We start from the raw sequence: 14,666 nt of genomic DNA on the forward strand, positions 1-14,666 counted from the left end.
TGACCCCACTTTGTCAAATACAGCGTGAGTCCAGATGGCCTTGCCCTCACTCACCTTACACTCCTGAGCAACTCACTGGCCAGCTCCAGGACCTCCTTCGTGTCTGTAGGAGAGAGTTTGAAATCTTTATCTATCTAGCAGAGTTGGCCTCAGAAGTTCATTGAATCTGCAGGGTAAAGCGGTGAGACCCCTGTTCAGCACCCAAAGGGTCTACACGGACTTTCGTGGCACTTAACTAGCTTTTCCTAAGGTTCACTTCGCGTTCCTATTTCCCCGGTTTTCTGGGGCGTTTGTACTTTATTCCCGAGCACACTCCAGCTGTCACCAGTTATCTTTGGCGCTTAGTTCTAAACCGAACGCCAAAGCAGGGCTCGACGCTGGCCCTGAGCAAAGTGCGTACAGCTGACATCCTCCATCACCTGTGCGCACAGGTGCTGCTGCAAGCGAGGGCCACAGCCTCCGCGGCTATTTCCAGACAAACTCCTCACGCGTCCACAGCTTCTCGGTTCAGTCCTCTTTCCACCCTGTCAGCCGCTTTCCGAGGAGAAACCAAGACGCCGGGAGGAAACACGTGAGCCGTTTCCCCAGGTTGAGAGTGGAAATGTCTTCTGCGCCTTCCAGACGGGAATCGCCCTCTAAGCTCCAGTCCTCCCCCTGCTCACACCACAGTGAAGATTATAAAAAAGGTAAAAGCAGCTCTCTTTTTCCCCCCTGAGGATGTGGAGTACTAACCTTTCCCACATTGATCAGCAGCTCTCAGCTGCATGCTGCAATCACCCAGGGACCTTTAAGAACCCGCCTAACCTTGGGCCTTGTGGAATGGGATTGCTGGTTGAGGGCCGTAAATACTGCTTGCGGGTTTCTTTTGTTTGCTCATTTCTGTTGCTTGTTGATTTTTCAATTCTCCAGGCAATTCTCATTTTTATCTAGGGCTACGAACTACTGAAAAAAAAAGAAAAAAAAAAACAGTTTTGCTTCCATCTCAGTTCAGCTAGAAACTTGAGCCCCATGGGCCTTTTGCAGAAGAGTATCTTATACACATTAGTGTATAAAATAGAGCCATCAAAACAAGAAGTCAATGCTTTTTTTTTTTTTTCACTGTTTTCATGTGGGTCTGTGTGGGCTAAGGGGAACACGTAACTCAATGGATTTGTGGTAAACTTGAGTGGCCAGTGACAACTCCAAACATCAGCAATGGGTGAGAATCGGGTGCTTCCCATGTTCGTATCAAAGAATCCGGGAAGACTGGACGTTATTATCCCATTTTATAGGTGAAAAGAACTTGTGGTTCAGATGGACTATGTAGCCCGCAGAGGGGCCTTGTATCTTCCTATTTGGATTTCCTTGACCCCAAAGTTTACATGCTCATCAATGGCAAGCCTGGCTGCGGGCCTAGCCAGGACTGGTCAAGAACACCTGGGCCACAGAATGATCGGGAGGTAAATCTTACAGTTAGCAGTTTTCTTTGTTCTGTGGAATCCCTTCAGTTCTTCTGTAGTTTCTTCTACATGGAGGTGAAGAGAGGGGAGAGCAGAGGACTCAGGACTCTCTAGAACCCCAGTCTAAATTTAGATGCAACTTATTGTTTGGGTTCCGCAGACTAGGCATAGAGTAGAGTGTTCCTTGTACTAGATTTCAGAACTTGTTTCTTTAAATCTTTTTTAACTGACAGTTTCATACATGTATAAAGCACGGGTGTTTCACGCCTCATTGACCTCTTTCACAGCCTCCTCCCCTCCATGTTGATGGGTCTGGCCTTGTTTGGGCAATGTGTAGATAACCACAGTGGCAGTGAGCTTATGTATGCAAATGACCAGAAGACATCTTTTTGCTGTATGTTGCTTCATCCTCCGGCTCTTACATTCTTTCTTACCAATGATCAGAACCTAAGTCTTCACACCAAACCTGATTCTGATATAAGGCTCCAAATTCCCCACCTAGCACCTCAAAACAAGAAACCAAGAGCAACGATTCCCCACCTGCTATGAACCCAGCACTTGTTGCCAAGAACATAGAGACAGAAAGACATGGTCTGACAATCCAGGGTATTGTGGAAGTTTAGAGGGGGCACTTAGCCAAGCTGATGGCTCAGGGAAGACGCAGACTTGACTGGATGGCTGAGTATAAGTTGGATAACTCATCGGGTTTAGTGCAGGGAATAGAAACCACTCTGGGTATTTCAAGCAAAGAAAGATTTAGTACTAAGACTCAAACAGGGGCTTATGCAACTGTGGGAAGGATTAGAGTGAAGATACAGAGCTCAGTATTGCTGGTGTATTGAACTTAGGGGCTGGGCACAGTAGCCAGGATCTAGAAATCAGGCTGCTGCTCCTGCAGCCATCTTCCATACCCTCGAGCTGACAACTCACCAGTAGAAGGAGATATCAAATCCAGCACCGTGAGCTGCCTTCTACTGCCTCACTTGCCTGCAACAGCAGCAGAAGGCTTCACTTTGCAGCTGACTGTCAAAGCCATTTGGATGACAGTGTATTCCGGATCCACACACTAGCTGCAAGGGAGTTTGGAAGTATCTTTTGCTGTTGTTTTGTTTTGTTCCAATCTCTTTGAATTACTAGAAGGATAGGATGGAAGTCAAAAAGAGTCGCTTTTGTATGCCGGGCAGTGGTGGCGCAAGTCTTTAATCCCAGCACTTGGGAGGCAGAGGCAGGCAGATATCTGTGGTTTTGAGGCCAGTCTGCACTACGGAGTTCCAGGACAGCCAGAACTACACAAAGAAACCCTGCCTTGAAAAAGCCGAAGGGGCAGGTGGAGTCACTTTTCTAGAAAGAAGAAACAGGCCAGACAAAAGCCATGGAAGCAGAAAGAGCCTGCTTCAAGTGGTATGCTGCTGGAAATTCCTAGGTCACCATGGAGTAGCTGCTTACCTAAGGTGCCCTTGGGTCTAATCAAAAGTGTTGGTGTTTTGTTTTGTTTTTTTTTTTTTCATAAACTATAACCATATGTTTATTCTGTACATGACGCTTCTTCACTGACACTATGTTTGGTTTATTAACTGACTAGTGAGGTAGAAGAACAAAGGATAGAAACAGACAAAAGAAAGTAAAAGTATTAGGCACTATTTTATCCACAAAGCAAGTGGGTCCTATCTTCAATTGATGTTTCCTTGAAAGGATAGCTGAGACTGGATAGTTTTTTTTTTACCTCCTCCTCCTGGGGATGGAGTCCAGGGCCTCATGCATGTTAGGCAAACACTTTTACCACTGAGCTATAACCCAAAGCCAATCCCAATTCATAATGGTAACAGATTTTGTTACAATTTGTGAAGGCTGCAAATTTCAAGAAAAGAGTGCTTCTGTTAAGGAGTTCCTTTATACCTTGTGCTTCATACCATGAAAGAAGGCAGGAGAGAAAGAAAGAGAGAAGGGAGGTAGGGGCAGAGGGGGAGAGAGGAGAAGGGAGAAGAGGAGGGTGAGGGGGTGGGGGAGGCTATGGTCTTACCATCTCTTAAACATGCCACTTTTTAGTAGTACAGCACGCTCCACAGAAACTTGGGCGGGGACAAGTACCAAAACGGAAAGAGAACCTTACATTTCTCCAGGCTCCATGTCGCACACAGTCTTGGAGCTCACCTAGTCTTTCTCGTTCCTGATAGGACCCTGGTTGGTGTCCAGTTTTGTTTGTTTGTTTTTAATAACCTTTCCTATATGTACTTCAGAGAAGGTAGGAGATCTAATCTAAGCCGTGGGTTATAATGCATAATTGGTCCACCTAACCACGTCGCTTCCCTTCTTATGAGAATTACGCATGCGCATGAGCCGCACTCTTGACTAGAACGAAAAGGATGAATGGGAAGTCTTGAAGGGGCTGGTGGTAGGAACAGAAGGAACAGTTGTCCCCGCTGTGGACAGCGATTTGTCTACAGGAGACCCATGCAGGGCGGATGTGTGAATCCTGTCAGTATATCCCACAGCCACGTAAGAACTGGGCTGAAGGAGAGATGGCTCAGAGGTAAATGTACTTGCGGCACAAGCATGGGGATCGCCAGAAAGACGTGCCTGTCATCCAATGCTGAAAGGTAGAGACGGGCAGATTCAGCAGTGGGCTAGCAGGCTGGGTGAGCTCCCAGTTCAGAGAGAGATCCTGTCTCAATAAATAAGATCGAGAACGACTGAAGTGGAAACGGACAGAGGACAGGCAGTGCCAACCTCTGGCTTCCACACGCACAGAGAGCTAAGCTGGCACACCCGGGAAGGATGACTTAAGGCTGCCTGACTCTCGGGACCTCTTGCTGGATGCTATAATCCATCACTTCATTTTGAACCCTGTAAGAGCCATATTTTCAGCCACTTGTAACAAAGGGTAGCCCAGCTGCTCCGCATAACCTGCACACTCGAGATGAGAATGTGCCCACTTACCCTCGCCTCATGGAAGTCTTTGGAGGAGAGTTGGCAATGGGAATTCATTCTCTTTTAAACCAGCAAAAAATGCTATTTGCCCTTCCAAAGACTTCACTTCTTTCGAGCTGAGTTGGAGCTGTCTGTGGGGCCACAAATTATTTCACCGCTACTCCCTAAAGAGCATTTTACTCCTTGAATCTGCCAACTAACATTTGTTGGGCATCTATTATATCCCTGGTACTTGTCAGGCATGGGACCTAGTCAGGTGAATGCAGATTCCAGACCAGTTGGAAAACAACACAGTTGACGGAATTATAATTACTTTTTTAAAAGGAGGGGACGGGAATGGATCCTGTGTATGATGGTTGCTCTTGATTACATTGAGACACACCCGAGAGATAAGGAAAGCATAGGTCTAGCCTTCCTGTGAGGACATCGGCAGAAAGGATAAGCTAAGGAAGACCTGTATTCAATGTGGCCGGCCTCAGCCCGGAGGCCTAGGGTCCACAAGGACTAAAGCAGGAAGAGGAAACCTGCTGCAGGCGTATTCTCTCCCGTTCCTTCTCTCTCTTCCCGGCCTCACCCTCTGCTTTTTAGCTGTCCTGAGCTGAGCGGCTCTGCCACATCCCATGCACCATGAGGCTCTGTCTCCCACACCCCAGAAGCAGCTCAGCCAACTGACTGTCCATCAGCTGCAATCTCTGAAACCACACAACAAATGTATCTTTCTTCCTGTAAACTCTTGGTCCTAGATATTTGTCTCAGCAGCAGAAAACACCCTGGCTCCTGACTCCCGGAAATATGTACAGGGGATTGCTCACTTTTGCACCTCATGACTTGTTTCACAGTCTTTCTGTTTTCTCCGCTGGATTGTGTGTTTGTGGGGATCTTACACCCCAGCTCATTCCCTAGCAGATTATATTTTTCCAAAGAAAGTGTAAAAAAAAAAAAAAAATCCACTGTCCCACCTTTCTTGTTCTTCTACAATGTAATATTGCCATTCCACAGGGGAAGAAGGAGGGAGGCCCAGGTCCTTTCCTTCTGCCACAATCCCAGGGTGTGTGTGTGTGTGTGTGTGTGTGTGTGTGTGTGTGTGTGTGTAAGAGAGAAAGAGAGAGAGAGAGAGTTTCTGCCACTAGAATGTGTTGGAAATGATGTAATAGGATTTCCACAGACAGTTCATAAATGACTATGTGGCCTCTTTCTGGTTCTTGTAGGACAGTTTTCTTGGAATGATGGAGGGAGGGAGAGAAGAGAGAGAAGGCATGAGAGAGAATGCTTCTGCTATAAGGTTTGCTCCTGCTATAAGGTTTCCTCCTTCCGCTCCCTCAAGGAAGCCAGTGTAGGTGCTGCAGTTGACCAGGCCGGGTAAGTGACCTGTGGCCACCACAGGTCACGTGTCTGTTAACACAGGTAAAGGAGCCCCCAGAGGGCTCCAGTGTCCATTTCAAATCGCCCCAGCTGGCTAAGTCTTCCCAATAGAGGCTTCATGATATTGTGGAGCAGAGACAAGAGTGACCGCCTCACCCTCTTCAAACCCCTGAGCCGACGTGTCTGGGGCGTAATTAAATGCATGTTGTTTTACCTTGCTGGCCTGGAGCGCTTTGCTACACACAGTGGTGGTAATTGGAATCCCCCAAATCTGCCTGCCTATGAAGTCTTAGATGGTCCAGAGACCCTCTTTTTTTTTTTTTTTCCTTTTTACCTGGCCCAGTTGGTGATCAACTGAGGCACTGAAGCTCCAGAACTTTTATCCCTGGCACTTTCATCCTGTTGATGATATGCATGTGAGATGTCTAATCTTTTAAAACACAAATCTCCGCCATTGATCTTAATATCCTGCTGCAGTGGGTTCCCCAGGTCAATTGTGTGCAGTGGGGGGAAGAAGGGCTTCCTTTCATCCATTTTAAACGTGCTTCCTTTTCATCTCATCTTGTCCTCTTGTTCTTCCCCAAGTAAAGCCATTTCCATTTTGTGGGGGACCTAGACACAGAGGACTGAGTTGAGACAATAATCTTCCTTTGAGCTTGTCACCCAGAAGGCCTCAGGCGCGCTGGGACACGGAGCAGTGGAATTTTGCTGGTGACTTCAAGGTGAGGAAACACTTGGTTCTAATTAGTCACAGGTTTAGTTCTAAAGTTTCCTCAAAAATGGGTGCCAAATTCTGCAAGAGGTGATGGGGGTCTAGGTGTAGGCCTGGTGTTGGAGCACCTCACAGTCGGAAGATCCTTGGGTTAAGCCGGGGGCAAGCTGGAATCACGTCTCAGCCAGTGAGCCAGCTGTGTGCGCTTGAACAGAGCGGTCAGCCTCTCTGGGGCTCATTTCTGTCAGTCAGGCAAGGCGGAGAGATGGTATCAGAGTGTCCCACGGTGTCCTTTAGGCTCCAGCGTCCTGTGGCTATTAGTTGCCAGTCACTTAGAAACACCTGCCACATGAATTCCTGGGAAGAACTAGGCTGAACCTGAACAGGTCAGGTGAGAAGAGCAGCGACTTCCTGTTTCCAAAACAGAATCCCCACGAGGCTCCCTGTCCAAATAATGGATTCCGCTGGGACTAGTAAGGGACAGCCTGGCAGCTCAAGTAATCTGCTTCCCAAGGGTTGGCCTCCAAGTGCCCTTTGCTCCTGCCTCAGTGGGTGTCTCAACTCCAATGGCCAATCTCACAGCTTCGTTGTTGGAAGCTTCACACCAAGTGACAAGAAAAAACGTCTCTGCCGTGCAGTCATGTCATAGAGGAAGAGCGAATATGAGCCCTGAGAACAATGCGCAGGCAGTTGTCACATGAGGACTCATCCCCGACCTTTTTTCCGCACAGAAGAAACGCCAGGCGTATTAGATCTAAGAAATAGCATTCCGTCTTACCTGACCCGGAGTCATCTGTCTTTGCCATGCCAACTGCTCCACCTACACTGCAATTTTCTTCTTCCTTTCTGGTTTCGTTTGTTTGTTTTCCTGGTGCTGGGTACAGAACTGAGGGCCCACGCCTACGAGACAAGGTATGTGCCGTTGAGCTACATCCCTAGTCCTGTTTTTCACTGCTCACATGGTCTCTCTACATTACCCTTGAACTTACAATGCCCCTGCCTCAGCCAGAGGAGCTGAAGTTACAGACCTGCACCACCAGGCCTAGCAACAGTGTGATTCTTAGGCCACCTGGGGCTCTAACACAAACCCTTAGCTCTGTGTCCTGCTGTTGAATGATTTTCGATCTCCAGTCTCAAGCAGAGACCATGCTTCTCATCTCTGGTCCCAGGATCCCTTGCAGCCATTACTATTTTGTTTTGTTCTGTTTGGTTTTTCTGTTTGTCTCTTGAGACAGGGCTTTTCTGTGTAGCCTTGGCTGTCCTGGACTTGCTTTGTGGACCAGGTTGGCCTTGAACTCATAGAGATCTGCTTGCCTCTGCCTCCCCGAGTGCTGGCATCCCAGGTGTGTGCTGCCATGCCTGGCTGCATCCATTACTGTTGAAGGGTACTGTTGTGTACAGGGACACTGGTTGTTCACCGGTGAAGTTAAAAGGGGGACACCTATTCCCTGACCACATTGTGCTGCCTTCTATTCTACCCTTGATATTCATGTTCTAGCTAAAGGACGGATGGCTTTGGGGTCTTGTTACCTCCCAACTTTTTGCCCATGTTTAGCTACAGGGTACCATTTCTTGTTACCCAAAGGCACTTTAATGATACTTTTGTGTTCAACTAAGCGGTCGAGTTAGTTGGCGGGAGTAACATGTCAACAATAGCATGCACCTTTTGTCTCTCTTGAGTAAAGCAATCTTATATTTAGCAAAAATGAAGCATCCAGGGCGGGGATCTTGTGCTTGCCGCCTTCTGCTCCTCCTCTCACCTCTGCTCTGTTTCCCTGATTGGCATCTTACATTAAGTAGCATGGTACTTCCGTTATAAATAATGAACCAATATTGGTATTCCACTACTAAACTAAAGTCCATGGTTACTGTCCGTATTCTCTCTTGGCAGTTTTATCGTTCTAAAGGTTTTGACAATGTGTAATATTATGTACCCATCGTTATGGTATAATACAGAATAGTTTCGCGGTCTAAAAATAAATGAGCTGGGTTGCACTTCTTAACCTCTTCCGTGTACCAAAACCCCGATACTAGTAACCACCAGTCATTCTATTGTCTGTATAGTTCTTTTTCATATAATCGAAGTCATGTAGTCACATTTATACTTTATATTTTATTTTCCCACTTCTTTCACTTGACAACGTATATTTAGGGTTTCTTCTTATCTTTTATGGCCCTAGGTAGAGCTGATATTTTTTACCTCTGAGTCATATTGCCATGACTGGATGAATCACAGTTTGCTCACCCACTCATCTACTGAAGGACATTTCTTGGTTGCTTCCGAGTTTCGCAAGTTAGGAGTGAAGCTGCTGAAAACACCCGTGTGTGTGTGTGTGTGTGTGTGTGTGTGTGTGTGTGTGTGTGCATGCACACATTCTCCATCCAGTGACCATTAGGTCACACATTGCATGAGTATGGTTACTTTCTTAAGCAACCCAAGTACCTTCCAAATTGTCTGCACCAGCACAGCGAGTGACAGTTCCTCCTTTTCTTTAGCAGCAATTGGTGTTGTCAGTGTTTGGGGTTTTAGCCGGCCTAAGGGGTGTGTAATGGTATCCCATTGTTTTGGTTTGCAGTTTCCTCCTGACAAGTGATGTAGAGCATATTTTCACGTGTTTATTTGCCATCCTCTCAGTTACACTGTTGGAATTCTTTGTATTTGCATGTAAGCCCTTTACTACAAATGCACCATGTGAGTGTCTTTTTTGCAGTTGTGAACTGTCTCTTCATTAAAAAAATTTTTTTTTTAAATTTTATTTTATGTGCCTGGGCATTCTTGCCCACACATATGTCTGTGTACCATGTGCATTCCTGGTGCCCTTAGAAGCCAGTAAAGGGTATTAAATCCTTTAGATCTGAAGTTACAAATGATTGTGAGCTGCTATGTGGGTGCTAGAAATTGAGCCCAGGTCCTTTGGAAGGACCAATGGTTTTTGTTTGGTTGGTTTTTGTTTTGTTTTTTGAGACAGGGTTTTTCTGGGTAGCACTGGCTGGACTGAACTTGCTTTGCAGACCAGGCTGGCTTTGAACTCACAGATATTCTCCTGCCTCTGCCTCCCGAGTGAATGCTGAAATCAAAGGCCACCACATCTGGCCAGGACCCAGGTTCTTAACCACTGAACTTATCTCTCTAGCCCCATTTCTTTATTTTCTTTTAAATGCTATCTCTTTGCAGGAAAAGGTTCTTAATGAAATCCTTGGCAGTTGTTCAATATAATTTTTTGTCATAAAGATGTGTGTTGTGTGTGTGTGTATATATTATATATATGTATGCATGCATGCATGCATTGTGTGCAATTTTGGTATCGTAGCTAAAAAGCTATCTTGTCAGGGCATAACAACCCATGTCTTAGCCCCAACCCTCAGTAGGCAGAGGCAAGAAGATCTTTGTGAGTTTGCCAGTGATGTTTACATAATAAGTTCCAGGTCAACCAAGGTTACATAATAAGACTGTGTCTCAGAATTAGTTTATTTAATTTTAAAAGATGTTAAGATTTCTGGGGGGAAATCCTTAAGCAAGCTATGAAGGGACCAAGAAAACAGCCTGAAGAATCTTGGGATAGCGTTCTGAGGGTCCTGCCATCTTAGGATGATTCCTAGCTCAGCATCTGCGTCCCCACACCTTTCCTCTGCTCCATCTATGCTTTGATATTTTGATAGTACCAGCATTTGATATCACTGGCTTTCTCCTTCCTAAAAAATTGAACCTTGTAGAGAGGAAAGAGGTTTAACTTAAGGATATAACAGTTACGGATTCTCCATTTAAAAAAAATTTTTTTTACACTTTAAAATTTTCTCAAATCCCTGATGATTTATTAAATAGGGAACCAACTTCAGGCTAACAGTGTATCTAACTTTTCAAATATAATTAATTAAGCAAGACTTGGAAAGAGCCTGTCTTTCTAACACTGAAATAAGAGGCGGCCGCCCTTTTGTTTTTAAAAGATAGCCAGTTATTCTTTGAAGGTCTTTGACTCTAACATAAGCAATCCATCACTTCCTAGAACTTCTAAAACTATAAACCAAAATAGGTTCTTTCGCTTGATAAGATAGCATCCTTAGATGTTTTATAATAATGACAGAAAACTGGCTAGCAGCAGGAGAAAACAGGTATAATTGCAGTCCTCAAATGAAGGGTCAAGAAGCATTTAAATTGCTTTTAAAGTGGGCCGCAGTCACGCACACCAGTAATCCTAGCACTCAGGGAGCCAGAGGTAGGTGAATCTCTGTGAGTTCGAGGCCAGCCTGGTCTATAAAGTGAGTTCAGGACAACTAAGGCTACAGGAGAAATCCTGTCTCGACAAACAAAACCAAAACAAAACAAAATGCTGTTAAAATTCTCAAGGCCAGCTACTTTAAAAGAAGAATGGGTTGTTTAGCTTGTAAGTCTGGAAGCTCAGAGCAAGGCTTCCTTCCCTTCAGATGAAGAACCGACAAGGGCGTCACAACGCAAGAGCATGTGCAGAAGCCAGCAGCTCCTGTGAGAGGGGAGCTTGAGGAATGTATTGGCTCCTCTTAAGGAGTGTACGGCTCCTGCCAGTTCTGACCCGGATCAGTCAATCTTTTAACAGGCACCCTTGGAGGAAGAGACCATATCTTAGCTACAGCTTCCCGAGACCTTGGTGACGGTGAGCTGAAAGTGCAGACAAGAGAATTTAAGGTCTTCCTCTGAGACCGTGCCCCATTGGGCCATGTTGATAAGCACTGCCCCATGCACGTCACAGTTGCTGAAGAGGGAAAAGAGCAGCCACATAGTGGCCGTGTCCCCACCCACTTGTCTGCACAATCACAAATAATGTGCAACAAACATGTCATTGTTTGCAACAGAAGCTTGAACCTGAGCGGCTCCTCCGGGTCAGAGGGTGACAGGGCAGCAGTGGAGGGAGTGTGCGAATACTGCTTAGCAGCCTGCCTGAAATCAGAGGCAGAGTGACCTTTGACCTTTTTTTTGGTGGAGGGGTGATGGGATCTTCTACTGGCTGGACTGGCCTTGGACGCACAAGATTCACCTGTCTCTGTCTCCCAAGTGCTGGGATTAAAGGCATGCACCACCATCCCCAGCCCTCAGCCCTGACCTTCTCTGAGGCTCCTTTCTTTTTTTCAATTGAAGATAGATTTTTTTTTTTTCTCATAAAATATATCCCGGTTACAGTTTCCCTTTTCCTCTATCCCTCTCAGTTCCTTACCACCCCCGCTCCCATCTGGATTCATTCCCTTTCTGTCTTAGAAAACAAACAGGCTTCTAAGGGGTTATAATAAAATTGATAATACAATACAATATGATAAAACAAAAATGGGCGTGGTGGCACACGCCTGTAATCCCAGCACTCAAATGAGGCACAGGCAGGTGGATCGCTGTGAGTTCAAGGCCAGCCTAGTCTACAAAGCCTGTCCAGGAGAGCCAAGGATACACAGAGAAACCCTGTCTTGGAAAAAAAAAAAAAAAGAAAGAAAAAGAAAAACTAACACATCAATTGGACAAAACAAACAGAAGGAGAAGAGCCCAGAAGGCACAAGAAACAGAGACGCACTCCTTTGCATACTCGGGAGTCCCATAAGCACACGAAACTGAAAGCTATAATATATACCAGTGTGTCTCTACCCCATGATGTGCATTCCCTTTGCCGGGGGAGGGGGGTCACCTAAGACCATCAGAAAACACAGATATGTACATGACGAGTCATAACAGTGGCAAAATTACAGTCACAAAGTAGCAAGGAAAATATTTTATGGTTGGGGTCACCACAACATGAAGAGCTGTCTTAGACAGTCGCAGTGATGGGAAGGTTGGGCGCCGCTGCTATATACTCAGAGGACCGGGTGCAGACCCATGCAGGCCCTGTGCCTGATGCCCTTCAAGGCTCCTTTTAAACTGGCAGCTTTAGAAAACAATGCCTCGTCGACCGACCTTTGTATGTGCAAGGAACACCTCTGCCAAAGAAAGCATGAGTCCTAGGTGACAGGAAGGAACTCTTGTGAGGTCACCTGAGTGGTTAGCTGTGAGTGACCGTGCCAGATCCTGAGCCCAGATTCCTACGCTTGCCTTACCCTCCCTATGCCTCCCAATCAGCTCTGGAACTTGGACCTGCTGCCTCCGAGTCCCAGGGCTGGCCCCGTGAGTCCAGATCTGAGACCTAAGCCTGGGCCCTTGGTGGTGGTGCAGGGGGGAGGAGGAGGAGGAGGAGGAGGAGGAGGAGGAGGAGGAGGGGAGACACTGAGGCTTCTCCACCTCAGCCGCACGTGCCATTGCTTGAGCAGTTTCACACAAACGGTTGTTGCCGGCCAGGTTCCCACCCCGCAAGATTTAGATTTAATTGTTCTTGGGTGCAACTTCAACCAGCGGGTTTGTGTCTGATTTTTTTTTTTTTTATGGACGTATATTATACATGTAGAAACGTGCACACGCCCTAAGTCTTCATCTAGATGAAGTTCTGCAGATGAAAAGTGGCTACGTAACCACAACCAAGCTCAACAATCAGAGCTGCACTAGCAGCCGCAGAAGCAGGAATGTGCTTGCCTCGGTTACTTGGGTGTTCTGTCTGCATGTGTGCACGCACGCACGCACGCACACACACACACAATACTGACATCTGGGCATTAGAATTTTTTTTTTAAGACCCCTCAATTCTGTTGAGGGGTCTTAAAAAACCCTCAACAGGTTTTTAAGGAGGCAAGGACTCCCCTTAAAAATATGCTGGTCTGGAGCTCACTACATAACCCAAGCTGGCCTCCAATTCGCAATGCTCCTGCCTCAGCCCCTGGAGTGCTGGGATTATAGGGATGTGCCACCACGTCTAGAGTGAGTCCCCTCGCTCTAACGTGAGCATAAAACGGAGAGCCGTTGTCATACTGGTCCAAGGCAAGGATGAGCAGGATGAACTCGGCCAAATGTACGCACAGAAGTCAACCAAAATAAGCACAAACCCAAGCTGTACTTAAGGCCCAACCCAGGCTGCTATTTCCCCTCTCCCAGGCAGAAATCTTACTTCCCATCAGCAAGTCAACAGGATGGACAAGGTGGTTGTTTTAAACACGATCTTTCCTTTATAAACAGCCTTTCTTTTCTCTGTATTTACCTCTTAATGGAAAAAAAAAAAAAACAAAAAACAAAAAACAAACCAACCAAACAAAAAACCAACAAAGCTGCCATCCAAGTGTTGCCGAAATGGCATTTGCAGATAGTAAGAGCACACTGAGGGAGCGCCTTCTCTGCACAAGCCCCTCACTAACCCCTCCTTGCATTATCTCACTTGATCCTCACAGCACCCAGTAATAACAGCCTCTCCCATTCTCCCCTTTTTACCGATGAGGAAACCCGGGCATAAAGAGATTTAGTAACTTGGCTGGAGGGCATGTCGTGAGTAGCTGGCAGCGCTGAACTTGCAGGGATCCGGCCTGCCATAACTCCACTGTGGTTTTAAGGGCCGGTGCCAACTTGACTCTGCTGTGCCATAGTTGGGCAAAGATAAACGCCACGTGGATTTCATCCCTCCAGAGTCCAATGGGCTGGGGTGCTGTGTCCAGATCACCTCTGGATGCTGGGATGGACTTTGGCCTTACTCCATTATTTTACCAGCAAAGAAGCTGGACAAAGAAGTCAATGGGAAGAACTGAGTGAGAGGAACTACCCCAGAGCTCCCCTCTTCCCAAAGGGGATAGCCATCACTAAGCAACTAGGGTCTCTTCCCCTCTTCCTTTTTCTCTCCAGCTCACACATGGGTTTGTGGCCTTTGTTAGTTTGCACTGGTGGCCAGTTGTCATTATTTAACACTCACAGCATATCAAGAAGGGAATACTACAGTTTTCATTGCCGTAAAAGCAGCCTTCTCCTCAGAGCAAAAGCTAGCTCAGGTAGAAAGCCGAGCGTCACAGAGGCGCATTAGGGACACTTCTCTCTGGGTTTCCTGAGTTTGTTTGGTGTGTTTGGATTTCGTGTCGTGTGCGCTCAGCCTCCCAGCATGTTTGTTCTGGCAGCAGAAGCGGCAGGGTGTGTAAAAGAAGTCTCCCTGCAACGTTTTCATTGAAAACTTAATGTCATTTGCCAAAGCTTTCCGTCTTGAGCACTTCCGAAAATGTCAGGCTGTGGCTTTCGTATGTTTTCCTGTGAGATTTTGTGTGTGTGCCTTTTATTTATTTATTCATTCTGCTGTGCTGGAGCCCAATCCCAGGGACTATCACATGCTTAACCTCAGCCTCCCTCAAGCTATTTTAGAGGTTTCTCTTCT

At 46.4% G+C, this 14,666-nt stretch overlaps 1 long non-coding RNA gene across 1 annotated transcript in view; it reads left to right on the forward strand.

The window, feature by feature from the left end:
• The window catches only part of LOC132648077 (uncharacterized), a 130,116-nt gene that overhangs the window by 5,608 nt on the left and 109,842 nt on the right, over positions 1–14,666 (forward strand). The window contains exon 2 of the long non-coding RNA XR_009586456.1: positions 432–686. This is a non-coding gene — a long non-coding RNA (uncharacterized LOC132648077). The remainder of the gene's footprint in view (positions 1–431; positions 687–14,666) is intronic.

The sequence above is a fragment of the Meriones unguiculatus genome, chromosome 15 (genome assembly GCF_030254825.1).
Source record: "Meriones unguiculatus strain TT.TT164.6M chromosome 15, Bangor_MerUng_6.1, whole genome shotgun sequence".
Lineage (NCBI taxonomy): Eukaryota > Metazoa > Chordata > Mammalia > Rodentia > Muridae > Meriones > Meriones unguiculatus.